This window comes from Arachis ipaensis, chromosome B4 (assembly GCF_059453495.1).
Source record: "Arachis ipaensis isolate K30076 ecotype BB chromosome B4, ASM5945349v1, whole genome shotgun sequence".
NCBI lineage: Eukaryota > Viridiplantae > Streptophyta > Magnoliopsida > Fabales > Fabaceae > Arachis > Arachis ipaensis.
In genome coordinates this window covers 103828171-103844473 of record NC_142439.1, presented here as the reverse complement: position 1 = coordinate 103844473, position 16303 = coordinate 103828171, and the positions used below count along the sequence as shown (strand labels likewise).

The window sequence follows — 16303 nt, the reverse complement described above, 5'->3', positions numbered from 1 at the left end:
GGAAGTATAAGACTCATGACAACAAGTGGATCAATCCTAACTAGTGATCAAACAATCAAACAACTAAAAGAGAATGCAAGTATGTACATATACACATATTCACACTAAACAATAACATGGCACACATAAGCTAACTCTCCGACAACAGTGCTATTTTGATGAACGTGAATTTGTTGTGTCGGTATAGAATTTAGTAATGAATACAATCGTGAGTATAGTCTAACCGACACGCAAATCTCGCATCAAACAATTCTATAATCTATAATCGAGAGTATTAGTCCCGAGTCGTCCTCCCTAGGAATTGCCTTAGAATGCACATTATTGATTAGGAAGTCTTCTGTAGTTTTGAGAGTTGGTGTAAGAGTTCAAGCTAAGAAAAGTAAACAACAATTGATCAAGATAAAAGCCTTGGCCAAGGGTGAGCATTGGAAGTTTCATCATTATAGCTTCCTTCAATTATGATAACAATTGATTATTGCTTCACTTAGTTAACTAATGAGCGGATAATTTATACGCTTTTTGGCATTATTTTTAGTATGTTTTTAGTATATTTTAGTTAGTTTTTATTATGTTTTTATTAGTTTTTAAATAAAAATCACATTTTTGGATTTTACTATGAGTTTGTATGTTTTTCTGTGATTTTAGATATTTTCTGGCTGAAATTGAGGGACTTGAGCAAAAATCTGATTCAGAGGCTGAAAAAGGACTGCAGATGCTGTTAGATTCTGACCTCCCTGCACTCGAAGTAGATTTTCTGGAGCTACAGAAGCCCAATTGGCGCGCTCTTAATTGCGTTAGAAAGTAGACATCCTGGGCTTTCCAGAAATATATAATAGTCCATACTTTGCCTGAGATTTGATGGCCCAAACTGGCGTTCCAAGTCAGCATAGAAATTCTGGCGTCAAAACGCCAGAACTGGCATAAAAGCTGGAGTTAAACCCTAAACTGGCACAAAAGCTAGCGTTTAACTCCAAGAAAAGCCTCTACATGTGAAAGCTGCAATGCTCAGCCCAAGCACACACCAAGTGGGCCCAGAAGTGGATTTCTGCATTAATTACTTATTTCTGTAACCCTAGGCTACTAGTTATCTATAAATAGGACCTTTTACTATTGTATTTTCATCTTTGGACGTTTAGTCCTTAGACCTTTGAGGCTGGCCATTCGACCATGCCTAGGCTATTTTCACTTATGTATTTTCAATGGTGGAGTTTCTACACACCATAGATTAAGGTGTGGAGCTCTGCTGTTCCTCATGAATTAATGCAAAGTACTATTATTTTTCTATTCAACTCAAGCCTATTTTTGTTCTAAGATATCCATTCGTTCTTCGACATGATGAATGTGATAATCCGTGACACCCATCACCATTCTCCCCTATGAACGCGTGCCTGACAACCACTTCCGTTCTACATGCAATCAAGCTTGAATGTGTATCTCTTGGGTTTCTAATCTAAGATTAGAACCTTCGTGGTATAGGCTAGAATCATTGGCGGCCATTCCTGAGATCCGAAAAGTCTAAACCTTATCTGTGGTATTCCGAGTAGGATCTGGGAAGGGATGACTGTGACGAGCTTCAAACTCGCGAGTGTTGGGCGTAGTGACAGACGCAAAAGGATCAATGGATCCTATTCCAACATGATCGAGAACCAACAGCTGATTAGCCGTGCGGTGACAGCGCATTTGGAACATTTTCACTGAGAGGACGGGAGGTAGTCATTGACAACGGTGAAACCCAACATACAGCTTGCTATGGAAAGGAGTATGAATGATTGGAAGAAGGCAATAGAAAAGCAGATGTTCAGAAGGAACAAAGCATCTTCATACGCTTATCTGAAATTCTCACCAATGAATTACATAAGTATCTCGATCCTATTTTATGTTTTATTCATATTTTAATTATCAATTCTCCATAACCATTTGAATCCGTCTGACTGAGATTTACAAGATGACCATAGCTTGCTTCAAGCCGACAATCTCCGTGGGATCGACCCTTACTCACGTAAGGTTTATTACTTGGACGACCCAGTGCACTTGCTGGTTAGTTGTGCGGAGTTGTGACAAAGAGTTGAGATTACAATTGTGCGTACCATGATGTTGGCGCCATTGATGATCACAATTTTGTGCACTAAATTTTTGGCACCGTTGCCGGGGATTGTTCGAGTTTGGACAACTGATGGTTCATCTTGTTGCTCAGATTAGGTCATTTTAATTTATGTTTAAGCTTTTTGCTTTTTTTTTTCGAAAAAAAAAAATTTCAAAAAAAAATGTATTTCTATTTTGTTCTTCAGAACTCTTAAGAATGAATTCTAGAGTTTCATGATGATTTGTTGAAATTTGGCTGGCTGAGAAGCCATGTCTAAACTTTTGGACCGAGGTTTCAACTTATCATCACAAGAGCTTGTTGATTTCTATCAATCTTGCTGTTGAAAGTAATGATCTGCTAAAGCTTGGCTGGCCATTGGCTATGTCTAGTGTTTTGGACTGAAGCTTTCACTGAAAGCTTGGCTGGCTAGTAAGCCATGTCTAACTCCTGGACCGGAGTTTTAGACTAACATTGCATGATTCTTGGAATTCTCATTAAGAATTTTGAAGTCCTTTTTTCTCTTTTTCCACTTAATTTTCAAAAAAATTACAAAAAAAAATTATAAAATCTTAAAATCAAAAATATTTTATGTTTCTTGTTTGAGTCTAGTGTCTAATCTTAAGTTTGGTGTCAATTGCATTCTTCTAATTTTCGAAAATTACATGCATTATGTTCTTCATTGATCTTCAAGTTGTACTTGATGATTTCCTTGCTCTGATCTTTAAATTCTCTTGTTTTGTGTCTTTTGTTGTTTCTCATATGCATTTTCAAATTGTTATAGTCCTTAGTATACAAACTTCTAAGTTTGGTGTCCTGCATGCATTATTTGTTTAATCTTAGTTTTCCAACCATGTCTTTTCAAGTCAATAATACAGAGAATTGAAGATTCAGAACATGCAGCAAAGGAATTACAGAGAAAAAGATGGGCGTTCAAAACACCCAGTGAGGAAGGAAAACTGGTGTTTAAACGCCAGCCAGGTACCCTGGCTGGGTGTTAAACGCCCAAAAAGGTAGCATTTTGGGCGTTAAATGCCAGAATGGATGCCATTCTGGGCGTTTAACGCCAGGAGGACACTAGAGGGAAGATTTTGTTTTTAATTCAAATATTTTTCAAATATTCATAATTTTTCAAAATCAAATTTTTTTTTCAAATCATATCTCTTCAATCATATCTTTTCAAAATCAATTTCTTTCCATTTTTTTAAATTATTATTATTTTCGAAAATCCTTGCTACAATTAATGATTTAATTCAAAATTTTCAAGTTGTTACTTGCCTATTAAGAAAGGATCAAATTTTAATTCTAGAATCATATCTTTTAATTTCCTGTTAGTCAAGTAATCAACTTTAATTTTAAAAATTTCTCTTTTTAATTTGACTCTCAATCATATCTTCTCAATCATATCTTTTCAATCACATCTTTTTCAAAATTAATTTTCAATCATATCTTTTTTATTTCTAATTTCAAAATCTTTTCCAAAAATCACTTAATTTCTTTTCCAATCTTAGTTTTCGAAAATCATTTACCAAATTTTCAAAATTTCTTTTAATTATTTCAAAATCTTTTTACTTTAATTTCGAAAATTCTTCCCTTCTTCCCAAATCCTTCAATTTAAAGGACTAACACTTCTCCATTATCAGCAATTCGAATTCTGTCCCTCTTGATAAGTTCGAATTCTCTCTTCTCTACCTCATCCTTCTATTTTTATTTTCCTCTGACACCTCAAGGAATCTCTATACTGTGACATAGAGGATTCCATATTTTCTTCTCCTCTCTTTTCATATGAGCAGGATAAAGGACAAGGGCATTCTTGTTGAAGCTGATCCTGAACCTGAAAGGACCTTGAAGAGAAAGCTAAAAGAAGCTAAAGTACAACTCTCTATAGAGGACCTAACAGAAACTTTCAAACAAGAAGAAGTCATGGCAGCCGAAAACAACAACAATGCCAACAATGCAAGGAAGGTGCTTGGTGACTTTACTGCACCTACTCCCGACTTCTATGGGAGAAGCATCTCAATCCCTGCCATTGGAGCAAACAACTTTGAGCTTAAGCCTCAATTAGTTTCTTTGATGCAACAGAATTGCAAGTTTCATGGACTTCCATTGGAAGATCCTCATCAGTTCTTAGCTGAATTCTTGCAAATCTATGACACTGTCAAGACCAATGGGGTTGATCCCGAGGTCTACAAGCTTATGCTTTTTCCCTTTGCTGTAAGAGACAGAGCTAGAACATGGTTGGATTCACAACCTAAAGAAAGCCTGAACTCTTGGGAAAAGCTAGTCAATGCCTTCTTGGCAAAGTTCTTTCCACCTCAAAAATTGAGCAAGCTTAGAGTGGAAGTCCAAACCTTCAGACAGAAGGAAGGTGAATCCCTCTATGAAGCTTGGAAAAGATACAAGCAATTGATCAGAAGGTGTCCTTCTGACATGCTTTCAGAATGGAGCATCATAGGTATCTTCTATGATGGTCTGTCTGAACTGTCCAAGATGTCATTGGACAGCTTTGGTGGAGGATCTCTTCATCTGAAGAAGACGCCTGCAGAAGCTCAGGAACTCATTGAAATGGTTGCAAATAACCAATTCATGTACACCTCTGAAAGGAATCCTGTGAATAATAGGACAAGTCAGAAGAAAGGAGTTCTTGAGATTGATACTCTGAATGCCATATTGGCTCAAGAACAAAATATTGACTCAGCAAGTCAATATGATTTCTCAGAGTCTGTCTGGAATGCAAGCAGCAACAGTCAGTACCAAAGAAGCTTCATCTGAAGAAAAAGCTTATGATCCCGAGAACCCAGTAATGGAAGAGGTGAATTACATGGGAGAATCCTATGGAAACACCTATAATCCTTCATGGAGAAATCATCCAAACCTCTCATGGAAGGATCAACAGAGGCCTCAACAAGGCTTCAACAATAATAATGATGGAAGAAATAGGTTTAGCAATGGCAAACCTTTTCCATTATCTTCTCAGCAACAAACAGAGAATTCTAAGCAGAACCACTCTGAATTAGCAACTGTAGTCTCTGATTTAATTAAAACCACTCAAAGTTTCATGACTGAAATAAGGTCCTCCATTAGAAATTTAGAGGCACAAGTGGGTCAGCTGAGTAAGAAAGTTACTGAACTCCCTCCTAGTACTCTTCCAAGCAATACAGAAGATAATCCAAAAGGAGAGTGCAAGGCCATTAACATAACCCACACGGCCGAACCTGGAGAGGAGGAAGAGGCAGTGATCTCCACTGAGGAAGACCTCAATGGACGTCCACTGACCTCCAAGGAGTTCCCTAATGAGGAACCATGGGAATCTGAGGCTCACACTGAGACCATAGAGATTCCATTGAATTTACTTTTGCCATTCATGAGCTCTGATGAGTATTCTTCCTCTGAAGAGGATGAAGATGTTACTGAGGAACAAGTTGCTAAGTACCTTGGAGCAATCATGAAGCTAAATGCCAAGCTATTTGGTAATGAGACTTGGGAGGATGAACCCCCTTGCTCACCAAAGAACTAGATGACTTGACTAGGCAGAAATTACCTCTGAAGAGACAAGATCCTGGAAAGTTCTCAATATCTTGTACCATAGGCACCATAACCTTTGAGAAGGCTCTGTGTGACCTAGGGTCAAGCATAAACCTCATGTCTCTCTCTGTAATGGAGAAGCTAGGGATCCTTGAGGTACAAGCTGCAAGAATCTCACTAGAGATGGTAGACAATTCAAGGAAACAGGCTTATGGACTTGTAGAGGATGTCTTGGTAAAAAGGTTGAAGACCACTACATCCCTGCTGATTTCATAATCCTAGATACTGGGAAGTGTATGGATGAATCCATCATCCTTAGCAGACCCTTCCTAGCCACATCAAAAGATGTGATTGATATTGACAGAGGAGAATTGGTCCTTCAAGTGAATGAGGACTCCCTTGTGTTTAAAGCTCAAGGATCTTCCTCTGTAACCATGGAGAAGAAGCATGAAAAGCTTCTCTCAATACAGAGTCAAACCCCACATTCAAACTCTAAGTTTGGTGTTGGGAGGCCATAACCAAACTCTAAGTTTGGTGTTAAGAGGCCATCATCATGCTCTGAGTATCTGTGAGGCTCCATGAGAGCCCACTGTCAAGCTACTGACATTAAAGAAGCGCTTGTTGGGAGGCAACCCAATTTTACTTATCTATGTTAAATTTCTATTTTCCATATTTATTTTATGTTTTCTGTAAGTTGATGATCATGTGAAGTCACAAAAACAATTGAAAAAGCAAAAACAAACTGAAAAACAGAATGAAAAATAGTACACCGTGGAGGAGAAGCCTACTGGCGTTTAAACGCCAGTAAGGGCAGCAGAATGGGCGTTAAACGCCCAGTCTGGCACCATTCTGGGCGTTTAACGCCAGAAATGGGCACCAGACTGGTGTTTAACGCTAGAAAAGGGCAAGAAGCTGGCATTAAACGCCAGAAATGGGCAGCAACCTGGTGTTTAACGCCAGGATTGGCAGCAAAGGGTGTTTTGCAAGCCTAATTGGTGCAGGGATGAGAAATCCTTGACACCTCAGGATCTGTGGACCCCACAGGATCCCCACCAACCTCAACTCACTCTCTCTCTTCTTCACACCTTTTTATAATACCCTTCACCAATCACCTCAATACCTCTTCCTCAACAACCCCTCACCTATCAAATCCTACCCTCTTCTCCATAAACCCTTCACCAATCCACATCCATCCATCATAAACTCCACCTACCTCACCATTCAAATTCGAACCACTTTTCCTCCCAAACCCACCCATACATGGCCGAACCTTACCCTCTCCCCACTCCTATATAAACCCATCTTCACCCCTTCATTTTCACACATCTTAAACACTACTTCTCCCCCTTGGCCGAAACACTAACCCCCCTCCATCTCCTCTATTTCTTCTTCCTCTACTCTCTTCCTTCTTCTTTTGTTCGAGGACAAGCAAACCTTCTAAGTTTGGTATGGTAAAAGCATTGCTTTTTGTTTTTCCATAACCATTTATGGCACCTAAGGCCGGAGAAACCTCTAGAAAGAGGAAAGGGAAGGCAAAAGCTTACACCTCCAAGTCATGGAAGATGGAGAGATTCATCTCAAGGGTGCATCAAGACCACTTCTATGAAGTTGTGGCCAAGAAGAAGGTGATCCCTGAGGTCCCTTTCAAGCTCAAAAAGGGTGAATAGCCAGAGATCCGACATAAGATTCGAAGAAGAGGTTGGGAAATTCTCACCAACCCCATTCAATAAGTCAGGATCTTAATGGTTCAAAAGTTCTATGCCAATGCATGGATCACCAAGAACCATGATCAAAGTGTGAACCCAGACCCAAGGAATTGGCTTACAATGGTCCGGGGGAAATGCCTAGATTTCAGTCCGGAAAATGTAAGGTTGGCATTCAACTTGCCCATAATGCAAGGAGATGCACGCCCCTACACTAGAAGGGTCAACTTTGATCAAAGGTTGGACCAAGTCCTCATAGACATTTGTGAAGAGGGCACTCAATGGAAGAAATATTCAAGAAGGAAGCCGGTTCAACTAAGAAGGCATGACCTCAAGCCCGTGGCTAGGGGATGGTTGGAGTTCATCCAACACTCAATCATTCCCACTAGCAACTGGTCTGAAGTTACTATAGACCGGGCTATCATGATCCATAGCATCATGACTGGAGAGGAAGTAGAAGTTCATGAGGTTATATCCCTAGAACTCTACAAGGTGGCAGACAAGTCCTCTACTTTGTCAAGGTTAGCCTTCCCTCATCTCATTTGTCACCTTTGCAATTCAGCTGGAATTGACATAGAGGAAGACATCCTCATTGATGAGGACAAGCCCATCACTAAGAAAAGGATGGAGCAAAGAAGAGATCCCACTCATGGACAAGAGCATGAGGAAATTCTTCATCATGAAATCCCTGAGATGCCTCAAGGGATGCATTTTCCTCCATAAAATTATTGGGAGCAAATTAACACCTCCCTAGGAGAATTAAGTTTCAATATGGAACAACTAAGGGTGGAACACCAAGAGCATTCTATCCTCCTTCATGAAATTAGAGAAGATCAAAGAATCATGAGAGAGGAGCAACAAAGGCAAGGAAGAGACATTGAGGAGCTCAAGCACTCCATAAGATCTTCAAGAGGAAGAACTAGCCACCATCACTGAGGTGGACCCGTTCTTTAATTTCCTTGTTCTTTATTTTCTGTTTTTTGAATTTTTATGCTTTATGTTTATCTATGTTTGTGTCTTTATTACATGATCACTAATGTCTTAGTGTCTATGTCTTAAAGCTATGAATGTCTTATGAATCCATCACCTTTCTCAAAAGAAAAATGTTTTAATCACAAAAGAACAAGAAGTACATGATTTCGAATTCATCCTTGAAACTAGTTTAATTATTTTGATGTGGTGACAATACTTTTTGTTTTCTGAATGAATGCTTGAACAGTGCATATTTTTGAATTTGTTGTTTATGAATGTTAAAATTGTTGGCTCTTGAAAGAATAATGAAAAAGGAGAAATGTTATTGATAATCTGAAAAATCATAAAATTGATTCTTGAAGCAAGAAAAAGCAGGGAAAAGCTTGCAGAAAAAAAATGGCGAAAAAATAAAAGAAAGAAAGAAAAAAGGAAAAAAAAGCAAGCAGAAAAAGCCAATAGCCCTTTAAACCAAAAGGCAAGGGTATAATAAAAAGGATCCAAGACTTTGATCATCAGTGGATAGGAGGGCCTAAAGGAATAAAATCCTGGCCTAAGTGGCTAAACCAAGCTGTCCCTAACCATGTGCTTGTGGCGTGAAGGTGTCAAGTAAAAACTTGAGACTGAGCGGTTAAAGTCGTGGTCCGAAGCAAAAAGAGTGTGCTTAAGAGCTCTGGACACCTCTAATTGGGGACTCTAGCAAAGCTGAGTCACAATCTGAAAAGGTTCACCCAGTTATGTGTCTGTGGCATTTATGTATCCGGTGGTAATACTGGAAAACAAAATGCTTAGGGTCACAGCCAAGACTCATAAAGTAGTTGTGTTCAAGAATCAACATACTGAACTAGGAGAATCAATAACACTATCTGAATTCTGAGTTCCTATAGATGCCAATCATTCTGAACTTCAAGGGATAAAGTGAGATGCCAAAACTGTTCAGAGGCAAAAAGCTACTAGTCCCGCTCATCTAATTGGAGCTAAGTTTCATTGATATTTTAGAATTAATAGTATATTCTCTTCTTTTTATCCTATTTGATTTTCAGTTGCTTGGGGACAAGCAACAATTTAAATTTGGTGTTGTGATGAGCGGATAATTTATACGCTTTTTGGCATTATTTTTAGTATGTTTTTAGTATATTTTAGTTAGTTTTTATTATGTTTTTATTAGTTTTTAAATAAAAATCACATTTCTGGACTTTACTATGAGTTTGTGTGTTTTTCTGTGATTTTAGGTATTTTCTGGCTGAAATTGAGGGACCTGAGCAAAAATCTGATTCAGAGGCTGAAAAAGGACTGCAGATGCTGTTGGATTCTGACCTCCCTACACTCGAAGTGGATTTTCTGGAGCTATAGAAGCCCAATTGGAGCGCTCTCAATTGCGTTGGAAAGTAGACATTATGGGATTTCCAGCAATATATAATAGTCCATACTTTGCCTGAGATTTGATGGCCCAAACCGGCGTTTCAAGTCAGCATAGAAATTCTGGCGTTAAAACGCCAGAACTAGCATAAAAGCTGGAGTTAAACACCCAAACTGGCACAAAAGCTGGTGTTTAACTCCAAGAAAAGCCTCTACACGTGAAAGCTGTAATGCTCAGCCCAAGCACACACCAAGTGGGCCCGAAAGTGAATTTCTGCATTAATTACTTATTTCTGTAACCCTAGGCTACTAGTTATCTATAAATAGGACCTTTTACTATTGTATTTTCATCTTTGGACGTTTAGTCCTTAGACCTTTGAGGCTGGCCATTCTACCATGCCTAGACTATTTTCACTTATGTATTTTCAACGGTGGAGTTTCTACACACCATAGATTAAGGTGTGGAGCTCTGCTGTTCCTCATGAATTAATGCAAAGTACTATTGTTTTTCTATTCAACTCAAGCCTATTTCTATTCTAAGATATCCATTCATTCTTCGACATGATGAATGTGATGATCCGTGACACTCATCACCATTCTCCCCTATGAACGCGTGCCTGACAACCACTTCCATTCTACATGCAATCAAGCTTGAATGTGTATCTCTTGGGTTTCTAATCTAAGATTAGAACCTTCGTGGTATAGGCTAGAATCATTGGCGGCCATTCCTGAGATCCGAAAAGTCTAAACCTTGTCTGTGGTCTTCCGAGTAGGATCTGGGAAGGGATGACTGTGACGAGCTTCAAACTCGCGAGTGTTGGGCGTAGTGACAAACGCAAAAGGATCAATGGATCCTATTCCAACATGATCGAGAACCAACAGCTGATTAGTCGTGCGGTGACAGCGCATTTGGAACATTTTCACTGAGAGGACGGGAGGTAGCCATTGACAACGGTGAAACCCAACATACAGCTTGCCATGGAAAGGAGTATGAATGATTGGAAGAAGGTAATAGGAAATCAGATGTTCAGAAGGAACAAAGCATCTTCATACGCTTATCTGAAATTCTCACCAATGAATTACATAAGTATCTCTATCCTATTTTATGTTTTATTTATATTTTAATTATCAATTCTCCATAACCATTTGAATCCGCCTGACTGAGATTTACAAGATGACCATAGCTTGCTTCAAGCTGACAATCTCCGTGGGATCAACCCTTACTCACGTAAGGTTTATTACTTGGACGACCCAGTGCACTTGTTGGTTAGTTTGTGCGGAGTTGTGACAAAGAGTTGAGATTACAATTGTGCGTACCATGATGTTGGCGCCATTGATGATCACAATTTCGTGCACCATTAACCCCCTAGTCATGGAGGAAAGTCAAGTGAAAGTAACTAACTTGAGTCACAAGTCCTAGTCTAATCCTTGGGAAGTCTAGCTTTAGTGCCCTCCAAGTCAATTAGCAACTCTTAATTCTCAATCAACAATTGATATCCACTATTCAAGTGTCTCCAATAACTCAACCATCAAGCCAAGTAAGAAAATTCTACTCCATAGCAAGGGTTATCATTTCATCAAACATTTGGTGAGCATTCATAAGAGACATTATGGAATTGAAGAAAATAGTTGAATGCAAGCTACCTAAATCACACAATCATCAAAAATTGAACAACTACAAGTAATGAACATGAAAATACCTCAATTCACTAATCCAAATCAAAGTAACAATGTTAGATCTAGATCCAAAGTGGAAGGATCCAAAGAACACAAATTGAGAATAGGAGAAGAGTAGATCTACTAATTGCATCAAAGTAAAAGTGAATTACAATGGATCTCACCAAGAGAATCAAAGGAGACTTGCAATGGAGAATGGAATCCTAGAGAGAAGTTGAAGGTTCTCTCTCTATAAAATGTAACTAACTATGAGAAATATCTAGCAAAATGTAAGAATGAGTGAATCCTCCCAAGCCCTTCAATCCTTAGCCTTCTTAAGCTTTTCCTACCAAAACTCTACCCCAAAACAGGGCCTGTAACTGCCTGAAATCGCTGGTCATATTTTCTCTTTAAAAAATCACGTGTGGCCATCGGCGTGTACGCGTACGTGTCCCTGGGGTAATTGCAATATGCGCACAGGCGCAGCGTATGTGGGTGCGTCCATGAGGATTGAGGCCCAGCCGCTAAACGCGCCGACTTCCAGCTTGGCTCCTAGCTTTGGCTTTGGTAGCGCGCATCCGCGCGGACGCACCATGTGCGCGTTCACCTCACTGCTGAAGTTTCCAAAGCTCAATTTTCTATGCTCCTTCCCTTTATGCATGCTCCCATCCTCTCCTCCAAGCCGTCCCTGCCCTATAAACTTTATTAACACACGGATCACGGCATCGAATGGTAATAGAGGAGGATTAAGATATATCTAATTTAGTGCAAAAGAAGCATGCTTTCATCTATGAGGCAAAATTGGGAAGGGAACACAAAACCATGCATTTTTATATGAATAAGTGTGAAAGATCATTGATAAAACCCTCAAAACCTATACAAGATAAACCCTAAAAATGGGGTTTATCAACCTACATGATTGAGACCTCTGTTTCATTGAGCTTACATACTCATATGGCCTTACCCTTTCATTATCCTTTGCAAATCAATGTTGAGCCTTTTAACCCAATTTGTTCTTTACTTTAGCACATCATTAACTCTAAGAGAAAAATAATAATGTCCTTAATTTGAATTCTTGGTTAGCTTAGACTAGTGAGAGTGCTCATGAATTAAGTGTGGGGAAATTAGGTTTGGAAACGTTTGGTTTGAGAATTGGGTATTGTATATTTTTGGTGAATTTGTGAAAAAGATAGTTAAGCACATATTGTTGAATTCAATACCTTAATCATATGCATTGCGAAAAATAAAAAGAAAAAAAAAAGAAAAAAAAGAAAAGAAAAAGAGCAAATAATAAAAGGGGACAAAATGCCCCAAAGTAAATGGTGATAGCAATGCATATGTATTGTACTCAAAATCAGATGCATGAATATGTGGAAAACATAGTTAATGGGTAGTTAAATTTTGTATTGTGATTACATGGATTGTCTTAAGTTAGGTGGGAAGTTTGGGTTAATCAAGGATTCAGATTTTAGTCCACTTAACCAAATACAATCCTACCTTGACCCTAACCCCATTACAACCCTTGAAACGACCTCTTGATATGTGTATTTGTGCATTAAATTTTTGTTGATTGGTAGAAGAAGAGAAAGTCTTAGAAAGCAAGATTAGTAGAGAATTGAGAGAACCGAACCTTAAACACTTGAGTGATTTGAGTGTATACACTTCTGGTGAGGGTTCGATGCTCGATTCTTTGTTCCCAGCTTTTACGAGCTTTCTTCGTGCAAGTCTATTTGTACTTCATTTTATGATTTGAATTAGTGGAATCCAGTTCATACTTGTTCTTGAAAGATTTATTTACTTTTAACCAAGTAGGTAGAAGCATTTCACATTTAGTTGCATTCATATAGATAGGTTGCATTTAATAAGTCTTACCATTCCTCTTCACTCTTATGCTTCTCTTGAGCTTAGCATGAGGACATGCTAATGTTTAAGTGTGGGGAGATTGATAAACCACTATTTTACTGTTTATTTTATACTGAATTGAGTGGATTTTATCCATTATTCTCACACTTACTCATAGAAATCGCATGTTTTACATTTTCCTTCCTAATTTTGTGTTATGATTGAAAACATGCTTCTTTGGCTTTAAATTGCTAGTTTTTAATTCTCCTTTTATTCGATGTCATGATGTGTGTGTTAAGTGATTTCAGGTTTTATAGGGCAGGAATGGCTTACAGGATGGAAAGGAAGCATACAGAAGTGGAAGGAACACAAGAAATTAAGGATTTCAGAATCTGGACGCGACGCGCACGCATGGACGACGCGTATGCGTGACTGTGCAGCAGACAAGCGACGCGTACGCGTGGATGACTCGTACGCGTGAATAGGATTTTGGTTCAGCGACGCGTACGCGTGACAGAGCGTCACGTGCTGCAATTTACAGGAAACGATGGGGGCGATTTCTGGGCTGCTTTGGGCCCAGTTTCAAGCCCGAAATTGAAGAATAGAAGCTGCCGAGTGAAGCTAGAAAGGGGATTGAATCATTCAACTTTCATTCACACAATTAGTTAGGGTTAGATGTAGAATTCTAGAGAGAGAGGCTCTCTCCTCTCTCTAGGTTTTAGGATTTCTTCTTTCAATTTCTCTTTAGGTTCAGGTTCAATCTTCCTTTAACTTAGTTTTTGTCTTACTTTTATTTGTTTAAGCACTTTAGTTCATCTTCTTCTCTTGTTAATTCCCCCCTTTCACCATTTTTATGTTTATGAGCTCTTGTTACATTTAATTTCTGTTAATGCAATTATGTTTTTTTTTATGTTTATTGTTACTCTCTTTAATTGTTAGTCATTGATGCTTGCAATTGGTTGTTTAGATTTAATATTCCTTGTTAAGTTTATCATGCTTTTATTTTGTGCCTTCCAAGTATTTTATAAAATGCTTGGGTGGATTTTAATTTAGATTTTCATGCTCTTGCCTTGGATTGATTATTTAGAGACTCTTGAGTTATCAAAAGTCTTTTGTTGATTGGTAATTGAGACTTGCTAGTTGGCTTAGGCTTCACTAAATCTAGTCTTTGATTAGGACTTGTGAACTTAAGTTGATTTTGCTCACTTGACTTTCCTTCATTGTTAGAGGTTAACTAAGTGAAGGCAATTCATAATTACCATCACAATTGACAATGATAATGAGGATAGGAATTCCAATTCTCAATCCTTGCTAGGACTTTTCTTAGTTGTTATTTTATTTTCTTGTTATTTACATTACTTGTCTCTTATCACAAAAACCCCAAAAATACTTTTCCATAACCAATTATAAGTACACTTCCCTGCAATTCCTTGAGAGACGATCCGAGGTTTGAATACTTCGATTTATTTTTATTGGGTTTGTATTTGTGACAAACAAATTAAATATTGATTGAGGTTTAATTGTCGATTTAGAACTATACTTGCAACGTGATTATTTTTGTGAAATTCTTTACCGATATTTTTCCTCCGTCAAATGGCAGTTCTAGGAAAATCTCCGCTAAATACAAGGCTGATTGCAACCCCACTCCTAACCACCGCGATATGTGCTGCAATTATTTATTTTGCAGCGGTTTTATAAACCCGCCGCAAAATTTTTGCCGTTATCTGCCAGAATTGTTGTAGTGTATATTGAGAAATGCCGTAATATTCCTGCCCAAGATGGTACAACTCAAAGGTAATTGAGAGATGAGAAGGATATTCGTCATTTTTGAAAGAAATTGTGCTTATGGGTGTATAAAGGCTAGGTGAAACCGAGTTCTTCCTAACTCAGACTCGACCTTAAATATGTAACGAGCCTAATTTTTAGACCATAATCTGACTTTAGACTTGATGAAACCTATACACCTTCGGACCACAATTGTACTAGGTAAAAATCTGGTGAAATCGAAACTTTAATATAAAAAATAAGCACATAAACTAACTTAAGAACAAATCAGAAAAAAACAAGCTAAGCAATAATCAGAGCAAATATTTAGTACTGATAATCAACACACCAAAATACCATCACTAATTAATTTTTCCAGAAAAAAAAAAGAAAATACCATCACTGGTAATCAGAAGTCAGAACAATAATCAAAATACTAATCAGAACAATAATCAAAACTCCTAATCAGAAGTTCCAATAATCAAAATAATAATCAAAACCCCTAATCCTAATCAGAATAACAATCAAAACTCCTAATGAGAAGTTTCAATGATCAAAATACTAATAAGAACAATAATCAAAATTCCTAATAAAAATACTAATGGTTTACCTGAGCTTGAGAACAGAGGTGAGAGAGGAGAAGAAAAAGGCGACTAGGGGTTCAGAAGAAGAAGACAGCCAGGGGCAACAGAGTAGAGGTGGTAGCTGACTGAGATTTGCTGGAGCTTCTAGTGGTGGTGTGGTTAACCTTCACGAGGACTGATGGTGCAAGAGAAGAAGTAGATGACTACGGGAAGCAACACCGGGAAAATAGAGCATAGAAGCACTATCGCACTTCGTAGCCACTGATAGTGTCATTGTCACTGAGGGTCATCGTCACCAAGAAGCAGTGCAGCACCAGTACCGTGGTCTTGAAGGTGAGAGAAGAAGTCGAACTGAGGAGCTTCATCTCGGGCCAAAGTGACTCTGAGCTCTAGGCTGGTGAGTGGTGATGGTGGCGGGTGGTGAGAGACAGAGAGAGTGCTAAGAGAGAAAGGGTGCCGTCATACATGGATTGAGCATGCTATGTGAGTGTGCGTGCTGAGGGAAGATAGGATTCCGGATTGTGTTATGCCCTAAGCTAGCTAAGTATATTTTTATTGGAATAGTGCATCCTCATCAGGATGGGCCAGGTGACCAAGCTATGGTTTGGACCCGGGTGAGGTATTCTTCTGGGTTTCATTTCCTTTTTCTGGGTCAGACTTAAGCCACTTCGGGTTCAAGCCAACGTGCACAAAAATGCTTCAAGTCCGGGCTGAACTGAGCATGTACACCATTAATTGTGATTTGAAATTTGGAGTATCCACCAATAAATTTTTTCATAAGAATGAAATAGCTTATTAGATGCCAAAAATGAAAAGGGTCT

At 38.5% G+C, this 16303-nt stretch overlaps 1 protein-coding gene across 7 annotated transcripts in view; it reads right to left on the bottom strand.

Annotated features, from left to right (window-relative positions):
• The window catches only part of LOC148568633 (uncharacterized), a 40353-nt gene extending 24359 nt beyond the window's left edge, over positions 1–15994 (bottom strand). For 3 of the 7 annotated variants that reach the window (XR_015881100.1, XM_088485313.1, XM_088485312.1), the window contains exon 1: positions 15509–15994. The gene's annotated coding sequence lies outside the window, so the exon portion shown is untranslated. Of the gene's footprint in view, positions 1–11321; positions 14904–15508 lie in introns of those variants that run through there. The other 4 variants (XR_015881096.1, XR_015881097.1, XR_015881098.1 and 1 more) reach the window with 4 other exon arrangements.
• Between the last annotated feature and the right edge of the window lie 309 nt (positions 15995–16303).